Here is a 12,439-nt window from a genome sequence, read left to right as displayed (position 1 = left end):
ATTTTTTCTACTTAGTTACTCTTTCTTGTTTTATATTCTTGAATATATTCTATATTCTTGAGATATCCCAGTGGTCATCTATGATATCTTTTTCTCTGTTTTCTCACTTTTTTTCCTTTCCCTTTCTTTTTTTTTCTCCTGATAGTCAATCTTAATTGGATCGAGTTACAAAAAGAAAAAATAAAATCAGGAAGAGTAGAAAGACACCAGTGGGGTTCTGCAACAACGACCCCTGTCTCCTCTCCAGCAGGAGGACAAAAATCAATACAGACAATGATTCAACAGGAAAAAGGCTACATCATTAGAGGCAATTATGCAAGCAATACAAAAACTACAAACAAGCACTGACGATAAACTAGATACGCTTGTAAACAGGTCTGAAAATATGGAAAAGAGGATGGAGACAATGGATCAGCGAATTGGGAATACTGAACAAAAACAGGCAAGACAGAGGGAAAGATAGAAAATATTCAACAATGGATTATGAAACAAGAAAACAGAATGCAAAAAATCACTGAAAGAGAGGAACAAAGAGAGAAGAGGGATGAAGAACTCAACAGTAGATTGAGTGAAATGAAAAAAGAAAGTAGTGTGATAAAAGGATGGGAGATGGAGCGCTATGAATATTTCAAAATATAATAGAAGGGAGAGAATCTCCCATAAATAATAATTGAAATCCTGACAGATGTGTTAGAGATACCCCAAGAGAAGATGATGGATGGCATAGATGAGATATTTCGGGTAAATACAAGATATGCAATGAGAAATGCTCTTCCAAAGGAAGTCCATGTAAGATTTACCAAAAAAGCATTGAAATTACAAATATTGCAGAAAACAAGAGACAGAAAATTGGAATACAAAGGCAAGGAGATTTGTAGTCTTAAACAAATTCCAAGAAGAGTGAGAGAGAAGAGAAGAAAATATCAATTCCTGACTATAATTCTACTTAAGATAGTGAGGTAGAATGGCATTAATGATATAAAAACAATATAAAATGCTTTAGTGCTGTGACCCCAAACTGCTTGTGTGTGAAGCAAGCTTCTGGAAAGTACAGGGAACTTGCTTAAATTCTGCTTACAGGAAGAAGAACTTGTTTAATGTAACCTATAGTTGAATGTACTAGTCCTATGTCCTTTAGTCCTATGTACTAAAATAATTCCTGTAACTGCCCATAAGACTTGTGCAAAGGGATGTGGACCAAAAGTAACGATGTAAGATAAAGACCCACCCATGTAACCCACCCACCTATAGGGAATATGCTGTAGAGATAACTTATTCTTTTTTGTATCCTGTTTTCAACTGTTTTAACCTGCTGTAGTTAGATAAAGGTGTGTTAGAGGGCAACGCCTCAGCAAAGCTAGGACGTGTTGGACCTATATAAGTTAACCCTTGGGTATATCCCCGGAGTTCAGAATTTGTCATGCGAATGCTCTGAACATGTGTGCACAATAAACCTGTGTTCTCCAACCTTCGTGGTCTTGTCTCCTGAATTGGTAAAGTGGGTCTTCCACTACAATAGGAGTTAACCATAGATGGCTGATACCGGAAGGTCTAATATTTCTATGGAGAGGACAAAGGTACAGCATTGATACAATTGAAAAAGCAGAAGCCTTCTATACAGAACATCTGAGAGGAAAGGCCGAGAAGACTGGAAAAGAAGAACTATTGGCGCAACTCTTAGATACACCCATAACTGACACTGAGAAGTTGGAAGGCGCCGTAGGTGGGATTGATATTGAAATAGGTGCCATAGGGGGTGTAGATATCAGAGAACAACGGGAACCAAGATCAACTAGAGCCATAAATCCTATATATAAAACATAACGATGGAAGAAAAAAAATGTTTACAATTAATATAAATGGACTTAACTTGGCAATTAAAAGAAAGAAAACATTTCACAAATTAGAAAAGTTAAAATTAGACATAATTTGCTTACAAGAAGTACATATTCAACAAAGATATGGTCACTTAGTACAACCAAAACCTGGCAAAAAAAAATTACATCTTTGGCGGACTGCATGAAAAGAGGAGTGATCTTTTATATTAAAGACAAAATTCCAGCAAAACAAATTTATATATGAAGATGGAAGAATCTTGATGGTGGAAATTATGGATAATACTAGGAAAATACTTTCAATTGCAATTTACGCAACTAATGAAAAACAAGATGAATTTTATAAAAAACTCCACAAGAAAATCTGTGACTTAGACTATGTTGACATTTGTATGATGGGAGATTTTAATGGCATTACAAATCAGAACATGGATTATAAATCACATAAAACAATAAAACCAAATAGAAAAACACTCCCCAAGTCCTTCTTCAGGATGATGGATGAAATAAATTTAAAAGATGTCTGGAAAGAAAGAAATCCTACAAAAAAAACACAATATACTTTCTATTCTAATAGACACTTCTCATTCTCTAGAATCGATATGATTTGGGCCTCAATGGATTTATTTGGTAATGTACAAGAAGTGGAAATTGAAACAAGTACTTGGGCGGACCATAACCCAATTATAATTAAATGGAGAGGTCAAAGAACAAGATCTAGATGGACATTAAACAATACGATATTGAAAGAGAAAGACTTTGTACAGAAAATGGAAAAAGAATTGGCTTTCTTTTTTAAAGAAAATAAAAAAGAAGATACATCCATGCAGAATCTTTGGGACACAATGAAGGCCTTTTCTAGAGGTCTGATAATAGATTATACAAGAATGAGAAACTTAAAGAAAAGACAAACATGTAAAGATTTAGAAAAAGACTATATGACACTGGAAAAAGAGCTACAAAAATCTCCACAAAAGGAAGAGATTAAAATAAAAATGGATACAATTAAACACAAAATGGATTTACTGGTAAAGGAGGAATTGGCACAAAAAATTAGGCGTAAACAGAATTACTTTGAAAATGTAAATAAGCCAGGCAGGTGGTTGGCATATAAACTCTACATGGGGCTCCCCTTGAGATGCACTCGAAGACTACAGCTAGTTCAGAATGCGGCCGCGCGGGCTGTCATGGGGAGGACCAGGTACTCCCATATAACACCACTCCTGCGCGAGCTGCACTGGCTGCCTGTGGTTTTTCGGGTGCGTTTCAAGGTATTGGTTACCATCTTCAAAGCGCTTCATGGCACGGGACCTAGTTACCTGCGGGATCGCATCTCACCTCATACATCCCTGCGACCAATCCGCTCCCACAGGGAGGGACTCCTCCGGGTGCCGTCCACTAAGCAGGGTCAACGGGCGGCGCCCAGGAGTAGAGCCTTCTCTGTGATGGGTCCAACCCTCTGGAATGACCTCCCCCCCGATATAAGAATTACTACCGACCGCCGCTCCTTCCGACAGAAACTTAAGACCCACCTGTTCCAATTAGCTGGCCTGGCTGATTTATAGTCCCACTTTCAACCTCCTGGCAAACACCTTATTTTGGGGTAATTTTTAAGGGTAATTTTAATTTATATTTGAATTTTAATCTATTGTACAGTGTATAACCTACCTCCTCTGTCTATTTATGTATATCTACCTATATTTTTGTATTTACATTGTTTTAATATGTCTGTACACCGCCCCGAGTCCTGTTTAGGAAAGGGTGCAGTCTATAAATTAAAGTTTATTATTATTATTATTATGAGAGAGGAGAAAGATAAAGAAAATACAACAACTAAAAGATGAACAAGGATAAATGCACTATGGAAGTGCTGAAAAGAAGAAAATCATACAAGACTATTATGCCAAGTTGAATGAACAAGAGCATATAGAAGAGGGAGGAGTTAAGCAATACTTATAGGATGCCAATCTCCCCCGGATACCAAACGACATTAGAACTATACTAGAAGGTAAAATCACAATGATGGAGCTAACTGAAGCTCTTAAAAGACAAAATAATGGGAGGGCCCCAGGACCGGATGGTCTACCAATGGAATTTTACAAAGCACTAGAGGAATCCTTGTCTCTTCCCTTTTTAGAAGTTATGAATGAAGTAATGGTTGAAAGTAAAATACTGAACTCATGGTTAGAAGCATATATCACATTGCTACCTAAAGAGGAGGCAGACCTTATGCAAATTAAGAATTATAGACCAATCTCCTTGCTAAACTCAGACTATAAGTTATTTGCATCTATACTGGCAGAGAGACTTAAAAAATATTTAAATGGGTTTATCCATCCAGATCAAAATGGTTTTTTACCAAAGAGAAAAATTAAGGATAACATAAGAATAATTTTGGATACCTTGGAATACTATGAAGCTCACCCTGAAAAGCAAATGGCCTTGATGTTTCTTGATGCGCAGAAGGCTTTCGAGAACGTGAACTGGCGATTCATGATACAATAAATGGAACAAATGAACTTTGGTAAGAATTTTATTCAAGCTATACAAACAGTATATCACAAGCAAACAGCTAAGATAATGATAAATGGAGAAATGACAGATCCTATTGAAATAAAGAGAGGTACGAGACAAGGCTGTCCATTATCATCGTTACTTTTTGTCTTAACATTAGAAGTTTTAAATAGAAGGATCAGAGAAGAGAAAGAAATAAAGGGAATGACAATTAAAAAAGAAGAAGTTGCATTTGAAGATGATTTAGTTTTCATTCTCGAGGAGCCATTTGAATCTGCACCTAAACTGATAGGAAGAATTGAGGAGTATGGAAAAGTAGCAGGCTTGAAAATAAATAAAGATAAAACAAAGATATTGACAAAGAACATACCATAAAAAAAAAAAAGAATTGGTGGAAATCTTGAAGATGCAAGTTACAATCAAGGTCAAATACTTGGGGATTTTTTTAACAGCTAGATGTAGTACTCTCAAAGAGGATAACTATCTTAGATTGAAGCAACAAATTGCAACGGACTTGATGAAATGGGAAAATCTACTATTATCAATGATTGGGAGAATCTCAACAATTAAAACGAACATTTTATCTAGAATCTTATACTTGTTCCAGACAACCCCAATTAGGTTGGGGAAAGACTATTTTGAAGATTTAAATAAAATGGTGTTGAAATTTATATGACAGGGGAAAAAAACAAAAATAAAACTTAAAGTGTTACAACATGCTAAAACAAGAGGAGGGCCGGGCTTACCCGACTGGGAGCTATATTATCAGGCAACAAGTCTGATGTGGATTAAGGAATGTATAATATTAAAAAATGTTAGGCTTTTGAATTTAGAGGGTCACGACTTGCTGTTGGGATGGCATGCATTTTTATGGTATAAGGAAACCAAAGCACATGGTTACTTTAGAAGACATTATATAAGAGAGGCTTTGTTATTAAACTGGGAGAAAGTTAAGAGGTTATATTATTTAAAAATTCCTGTCTGGATATCAACTATTGAAGCTTTTTCATATTCAGTAATATACAAAATGGAACAAACAGTTAGATATGCTGAACTATTAAATAGAGGGTGAACTTAAATCCATTCAAGACTTGAAACAGGAAGAAATTGAAATTAATTGGTATTCATGTGTGCAAACACATTCTAGATACAATGAGGATAGAAAAATGGAGGGTTTTTATGATAAAATGACTGAATTAGATAAAATCTTAACAGTACTGATGAAAAAGTAATTTAAAAACTTTATGGCTACCTCTTAGAGGTGAAACTACAGGAAGAACAAGTTAAAGAAACTATGTTAGTCTGGGGGAAAAACTAGGGCATGAGCTTGACCTAGAGAAATGGCAAAAACTGCGGTCTCAAAACTATAAAATGATAATGTCAACTGCATGTAAAGAGAATTTGTATAAGATGTTTTACAGGTGGCACTTATCCCCAACAAGAATAGCAAGAATATCTAAGAACAAATCAGAAAAATGCTGGAAATGTCATCAGACGCCGGGCTCATACTACCACATGTGGTGAACTTGTATAGAAGCTAAAAGATTTTTTGCAAGTACAATTCTAGCATCTGGTTGGATAAAATGATACATAAACACATAGACTTAAAACCAGAACTCTTTTTATTGGGAATCATACCAGAAACTTACAACAAGGACTTGAAATATTTGATTGTAAATGTCTTAACAGCTGCTAGAATTGTACTTGCAAAAAACTGGAAAAATGAGAAAATACCAACAGAGGAGGAAACTATTCAGAAAATAATGGAATGTGCTAAAATGAGTACACTTACATTTGTAATTAGAGAACAAGAAGATGAGCAATTTTATAAGGTATGAGATTTGTTTTACCAATGGTTAGACAAAAAAACTTGGAAATGAAATTGTTTACCTATGTATTACTAGAGTCATAGTCATTGCTATGAAAGTTTTTATTTTTGCTATGAAATAGAGTGCTTGATTATATGATATACAAAGGACAATAATGAATCTAATGTATAAGAGTGGGATGACTTGAACGCTATGTATAATTGTAAGTAGTGATCATGTTATACTGGAAAGATTTTTGTATATTAAATGGACTAATGATGATGTAATGAATAATTGATACATACATGAATTGAAATATTCAATAACTATTTGGATTAACAATGGAGAATTTTTACTGGAGTTGAATATGTTACACTATAAGTATTCTATATTCTATGGTTGATTGGTGATATTGTGGTTAATTGAAAGTAATGATGTACAATATGAGTCGATGGGAAAAATTTTAAAATTAGTATTACTATATTTATTTTTTGTAAGGCCAATAGATAGAAATAGGTGATTTTATAATTTTATAAAGATTTATTGTTGCTTAATAGATAATTAAGGATTTAAGGAAATAAGGTTTGTTTGAAATGAAGGATTAGTAATGGTAACCTGAACACAGGATGCTCAATGATAGTGATGTATTTAGTCATGTTCGATGGATAACCAGTGATTTTATTTCTAATTGTAAAAACTGATGCACAAAAACCTGTAACCAAACGACATGGTTGACGAAATTGAGTTTTTTTGTATGTGTTGTTTTGTTTTTGTTTGTCTTAAAAATAAAAAAAAAATAAAAAAAATTTAATTGTTTAAAATAATTAAAGCATTAATTTTTGTCATTCACATTTCAATTTGTCCCTTTTTTGCATCCTTTAATAATTCTATTCCACTATTTTTTTCAATATTAAGTGTAACGTCTGTCCTGTGGAGAGTTGTCCCATAGCAAGTTGGCTGTGGTGAGTTATCCTAGACTCAAAGGGAACAGTTAACACCTCAGAGAAACCTGTTGGAAAGATCTGCCACAGTAATGTAAAAAAGCTCTCTTGAAAGGACAAGGACTTCAAAATGTGGAGGCTCTTCAATGCCTCAGTCCTGGATATCCAATTCATTTGCTCGTGGAATCAGATTATTTGAGAAACTCATATTTGAAACCACTGAAACAAGTAACAATTTCCTCTACAAAAGAATATGCTTGTAATTTTATTGAAAATTTCCAGTGTTGACAAAAGACTAATTTATCCTCAGATCAAAAGTTTACAACTGAGCAGGAATTTGTGCTAGGATGAGGAGTAAAGACAAAACAGCTAGATGCACACAATCTCTTGCTGTGGTCTGGGAGGATTCTTAGGCCATCAACAATTGCTAATTTACATAAAAACATAAAACCTGCAACATGGTATGATAGTCCAGCAGCCATTAACATACCACTACAGATAGAATCATATCCCTGGCTGCCCTCTAGTTCATTTTTAGCTTCTTCCAGAAGGCAGTCAAATTTGAAGTCTGTGTGCGTGTTTGTGGGTGTTCCAGGGGAGCAGTACTACTACTGAAAAGCATTTATCTTTAAGTTTTGGCCTCTTAAAAAACGGAGAACCACTAGCAGTTCTCAGCAAAATTAAATTGGTTGAACCAGCTCTACTGTAAGAATCCTGAAAGTATGCCATAAAAAAAAAGTTAAAAACCAGCACTTTAAATGTACCTGAAAGCCTACTGGTAACCAGTCCAGATTCACAACACAAGCATGTTCTTTCGCTCTAGTGAGCAGTAGAGCAAACATACAAGCAACAGTACTTTAAGCTAGATGTAACATCTGCTTTAAAGGCAGCCTGAAACAGGTACTGCAGTAGTTCAAGTGGAGATGATGATGGCAGGAGTCACTGTATTATTTTCTTCTCCTAGGTAGGGGTGCAATTAATGAACCAGATGGAACTGGGTAAAGGCCTCTTGGCTATTGTCATCAGCTGTTCCTACAGAGCTGTTAAGTCCAGGATAAAACACAAATCATAGAATAGTGCTTCCCCTCAACAGATACCATTAGAACAAGCTATAATGAGCTGTGAAATTAGCCTTGAGGAAGAGTAAGAAGAACTTCAGCCAAGGCAAGTCAGATAAATCTCAGCTCAAAGCATGAATGGAATTTGAGAATCTCAGACTCACTACCACCTGTGTAGAGTCAAGACTAGAGCAGATTTTACACTAACTATACTAACTGTTCCCCTTAGTCAGCTGGGAGCTCTTGATGTTGATTCTTCCCCAAAAGGCAAGAATCACTCTAAACACGATCACTTTACAGCCACCCACGACTGGAATAAGAAGTAAAATAAGATAATGTGAAAAGAAATTTAAGAAGCAAAATGCTGCTCTTTTGATAGTTGTGGGAGTGTTAGGAGGTATTTATAAAATGAGCATATTCTGTTCTTTCTCACTATACTTTAATTGGTTAGTATATATATAACTCACAACTAGATCAAATTAGAAGCCTCACAATAAACTTGTGTAAACTGGCAATTCAACTTGGAGTTTGGATACAGGCATGAATGTTTTGCCCTAAGAAGTTCATTAAAAATGAACTCTGCCTTTTTATCCTGTGCCAACTATTACCATGACTTATATAGCACCTGCAAGTGGATACAGTGGAAGTGAAGGAAAAACAAGCTTGGTATTTCTGATTGCATGTTAGAGGTACGGCATCCATCTGATTTACGAGGGCAAACTGTTTTAGAGCAAGCTCTGCAACCCTTGTTGTGAAAAAGGGATAAGTACAAAACTACTATCATGGGATGAGTTCTAAGGATTGTCTGGCCTAAGAAAAGCTATTCACTAAACATACTTACACAGAAAAACAGTCCAGATTCTGCACTTTCCTTCCTCCTGTTACCCGTATTTTTCTTCCCTTCAACTGCATCCTATAAAACCAAACCAATAAACTATAACCCCCACAGGAATTTATATTCTAAGAATTTAAAATATCAGCCTATTCAGTACAGTGTGACAATCCCTGAGAAAAAAACTTCATAAAAAGAAAAAAGCAAAGTCTAACCAATACCATTAAAAGAACACATTCAAGGTCGCAGTACTAGAGATTCAGGTTGGTGTCAATTCTGATGTAAGGATCACTTTGCTATCATTAGGAATATACCATTATATGTAAATGCTTAGACAACCCTGGTCATTTTGTGCATTTTAATGAATTGCAAAATGAACAGAAGCTCATAAAACCTTTGTATGATAAAAAGGCAAATACGACACCTTCCTACAAATCTGACTGTATTATTTATAGGCTGCCTAACATTTCTGAGAAAAGCTCTACAAGAAAAAATGTGTGTGTGCATGAATCCTAAAACAATATTAGCTATTGGAAGTATTTGGAAATTGCATTTCTGCCAAGTGCTTTGAATATCGAGGGTGAGCAAACTTTTGCTATCATATTTTGCATCTATCATATTCACTGTTCTTTCATTCTGAATTTGCAAGCTGCACGTTAAAAAGCTTCCAAAGGTATAGAAAGATGTCCTGTTTCATTCTATACTACGTAGAACTTGCACCATCTTTTATGCAATTAAGAATTTGACCAGAAGTGCCTAAATTTTTGCATACAACTGTACCTTGCTTTAAAACAGTGCTTCTCAAATAGTGGGGCGGGCCCCCCAGGGGGGGCGCGAGGCTCCGTAAAGGGGGGCTCAGCTCAAATTATTTTATATATTTTTGTTTTGCAGGTTAAAGTTTTTTTTAATATTGTGTTCCTTTAAATCCTATGCTCCTTTAAATCTTTTCTGCTACAGTTAATAAAGCTATTCTTTGTTGTAAATTGATCCACATTTCTTTCTTTCTTTATTCTCTTATACGTTAATAAGGATACAGTGTTATGCAGAGGTGTACTTATAACAATTTTATAGACAAATGATACTATTTACAGTCGCGCGGGGGGCGCGAAATGTTTTCTTCTTCCTAGGGGGGGCATGACAGAAAATAATTGAGAAGCACTGCTTTAAAACAATGTATTTGATCAGATCATTGCTCTGACAATATACAGAATATTTGAGTATTTCCCAAAAGTGGATAGTTCAGCAGAAAAATTGAATCTCATGGAAGAGGCTTGAAGAGAAGTTGCTATTCTTATGTGGAGCCAAATATTCTATGTACCTTCCAGGCAACACAGGTGTTCCTATGGGAAAGAGATCTTTTTGTAGCTAGGTCTTACTATTTCAGCCATACACTTGCTGACTCATCTTTACTATGCTAAACTTTGCTTGTCTATCATATTACTGGATTCTTCTTGCACCTTAAGAGTGTGAAATTGAATTTATGGTTGCGCCCATTTCATTCAGCAGTATCATAAGAATTAATTGGGGATAGAAAGAAGGCATTGAGTGATATCATAGAGTGATCCTTATGAAGAGCTGCAGAATTCACTAAACTGGAACCTCAGAGCTTTGAGTTACCTTATCAAGGTTTTTCTGGTCCTTTAGTGCCTAATTAGATTATGAGAGGGATTTCTCCCACACCTAATATGAACTCATCTGTATCTTCATTTAAACATACACTCCCTTTGATGTCTCTAGAATCTGTAATTACTTACCTGCATTGGATAAATGAGATTTTCCACACCAAGAAAAAATTTATTCATCTCTCTAGCATGTTCTTCCCTGGTCTGTGGTGGTGAAATGTTGGAAGGCTATATAGCTCTATAAGCTTTAAGTATTCAAATTCATAATACAAAATGTTAGTTGAGAACTGAATGAAACACACTGGATCTGCAAAGCTAGTGCTCCTCAACTTTAGTTAGCAAAGAGTATGGAACAGCATGACTGAATGGGCCAATAGTAGAGAGATACATGTTTTATTTAAGAAATCACACTCTGGCACTATTCATTACTAACCAACACTATCAATTCACACATAAAGATTGCAATATATATATCTGAGGCTTTGCTCCTCTCCTCTTATGATGAAATTCTGTTTCTTATGGTTTATTGACTATCATAGCATAGAGGGAGGCAATCATTTTTTCTTTGTTTCTGTGGAAGGCAATGTTTCTCTAGAAGTAATCAGTCTAGGCTGCATGACATGCCGAGATGGACAGAGCTAAAGCAACTGACCCATTTAGCCAGAGCAAGAGCAAATTACATTGCGGTTATTCTTTCCGGAATCCCCCTTTTTCACCCCTTTCCTTATTCCAATGCATTCTCCCTTTTCCCCCTTACAAAGAAGACACAGATCAAGGATGCATTGCTTTTGCTAGAGAAATAAACTGATTGATTGTAAAAGACTTTCAATGTCAAGCTGCATGAAATGAGACCAGATATTGCAAGCAGTTTACTCCTGCTTAAGCACATTCTGAATGAACAATATTCATTCAGCTTGGAAGCCAACTAGATTTCAATGTATACTACAAATAAAATGAGGATGCCTTCAAACTTCATCCAGGAGTCAGAAAAACTAAATACCACCATAAAGATATGGGGCAAAATATTAATCTCAGGAACAAGATCTGAAAAGGGGCTTATTTCATGCCCCATCATCATCAATGGTAAAGCTCAGAGCTACTATTACAGAGATTTTTCATTTTACCCCATAACTTTCTAAAATATCAGAAAACAAATTTGGGAATAAACTTCGGACTCAGAATTATACCTGCTTCCCACTAACAGGGCTGAGATAAGAATAATAAAGGGCAAAAATCAAATGACTACAAACAGAAATCTTGGTTACCAGTGCACTGGCATCTATGAGGGTGATTAAAGATAGATTCAAAGTTCCTGTTACTTTTAATTTGTTGGCATAATAGAAGTTGTACATAGGTTCAATGTAGCAAGGAAATATAAACAATCCAACAAAGCAGCTGATACAAGGAAACAAAAGCAGGGAAGGCTGCTCTCAGGAGCAGGTAGTGAGGGCAGTTGTTATGTGAATTTTTATCTGGGTAAGGTATGGCTTGTCCAGCTACAAATGACAGTGATGCAGAAGCATCTGCAATGAGTTCAGGGCAATGAACCTCCTGTGCCCTTGGGAGATGGCAGAGAAAAGACCTCTTTAAAACAAGCAGGGAAAGCAGCCAACAAGCTTCATTCATCCTGCCACTGTTGCTGTTGTCTATTTTTTAACAAATCTAACACCACTAACAAGACTACGGCACTAGATGGATATAAAGATAAATAGTAAATCTGAAAAGAAACTGCAGCATCCCAGATAGATAGCATCCCCCTTCTGTTTTCATGAAAACCAGAACGAGAAAAATGGAAGAAGCCAACAGGACTTACTCAGACCTAGCAAGAC

The 12,439-nt window shown here is 35.7% G+C and overlaps 1 long non-coding RNA gene across 1 annotated transcript in view; it reads left to right on the top strand.

Annotated features, from left to right (window-relative positions):
* Window positions 1-10,852, top strand: part of LOC309400963 — a 32,525-nt gene extending 21,673 nt beyond the window's left edge. The window contains exons 2-3 of the long non-coding RNA XR_014176737.1: window positions 5,771-9,764; window positions 10,142-10,852. This is a non-coding gene — a long non-coding RNA (uncharacterized lncRNA). The remainder of the gene's footprint in view (window positions 1-5,770; window positions 9,765-10,141) is intronic.
* The last annotated feature ends 1,587 nt before the right edge of the window (window positions 10,853-12,439 follow it).

Source organism: Natrix helvetica, assembly GCF_964273705.1.
Source record: "Natrix helvetica genome assembly, chromosome: Z".
Classification (NCBI taxonomy): Eukaryota; Metazoa; Chordata; class Lepidosauria; order Squamata; family Natricidae; genus Natrix; species Natrix helvetica.
This window is presented reverse-complemented; position numbering and strand designations above follow the sequence as displayed.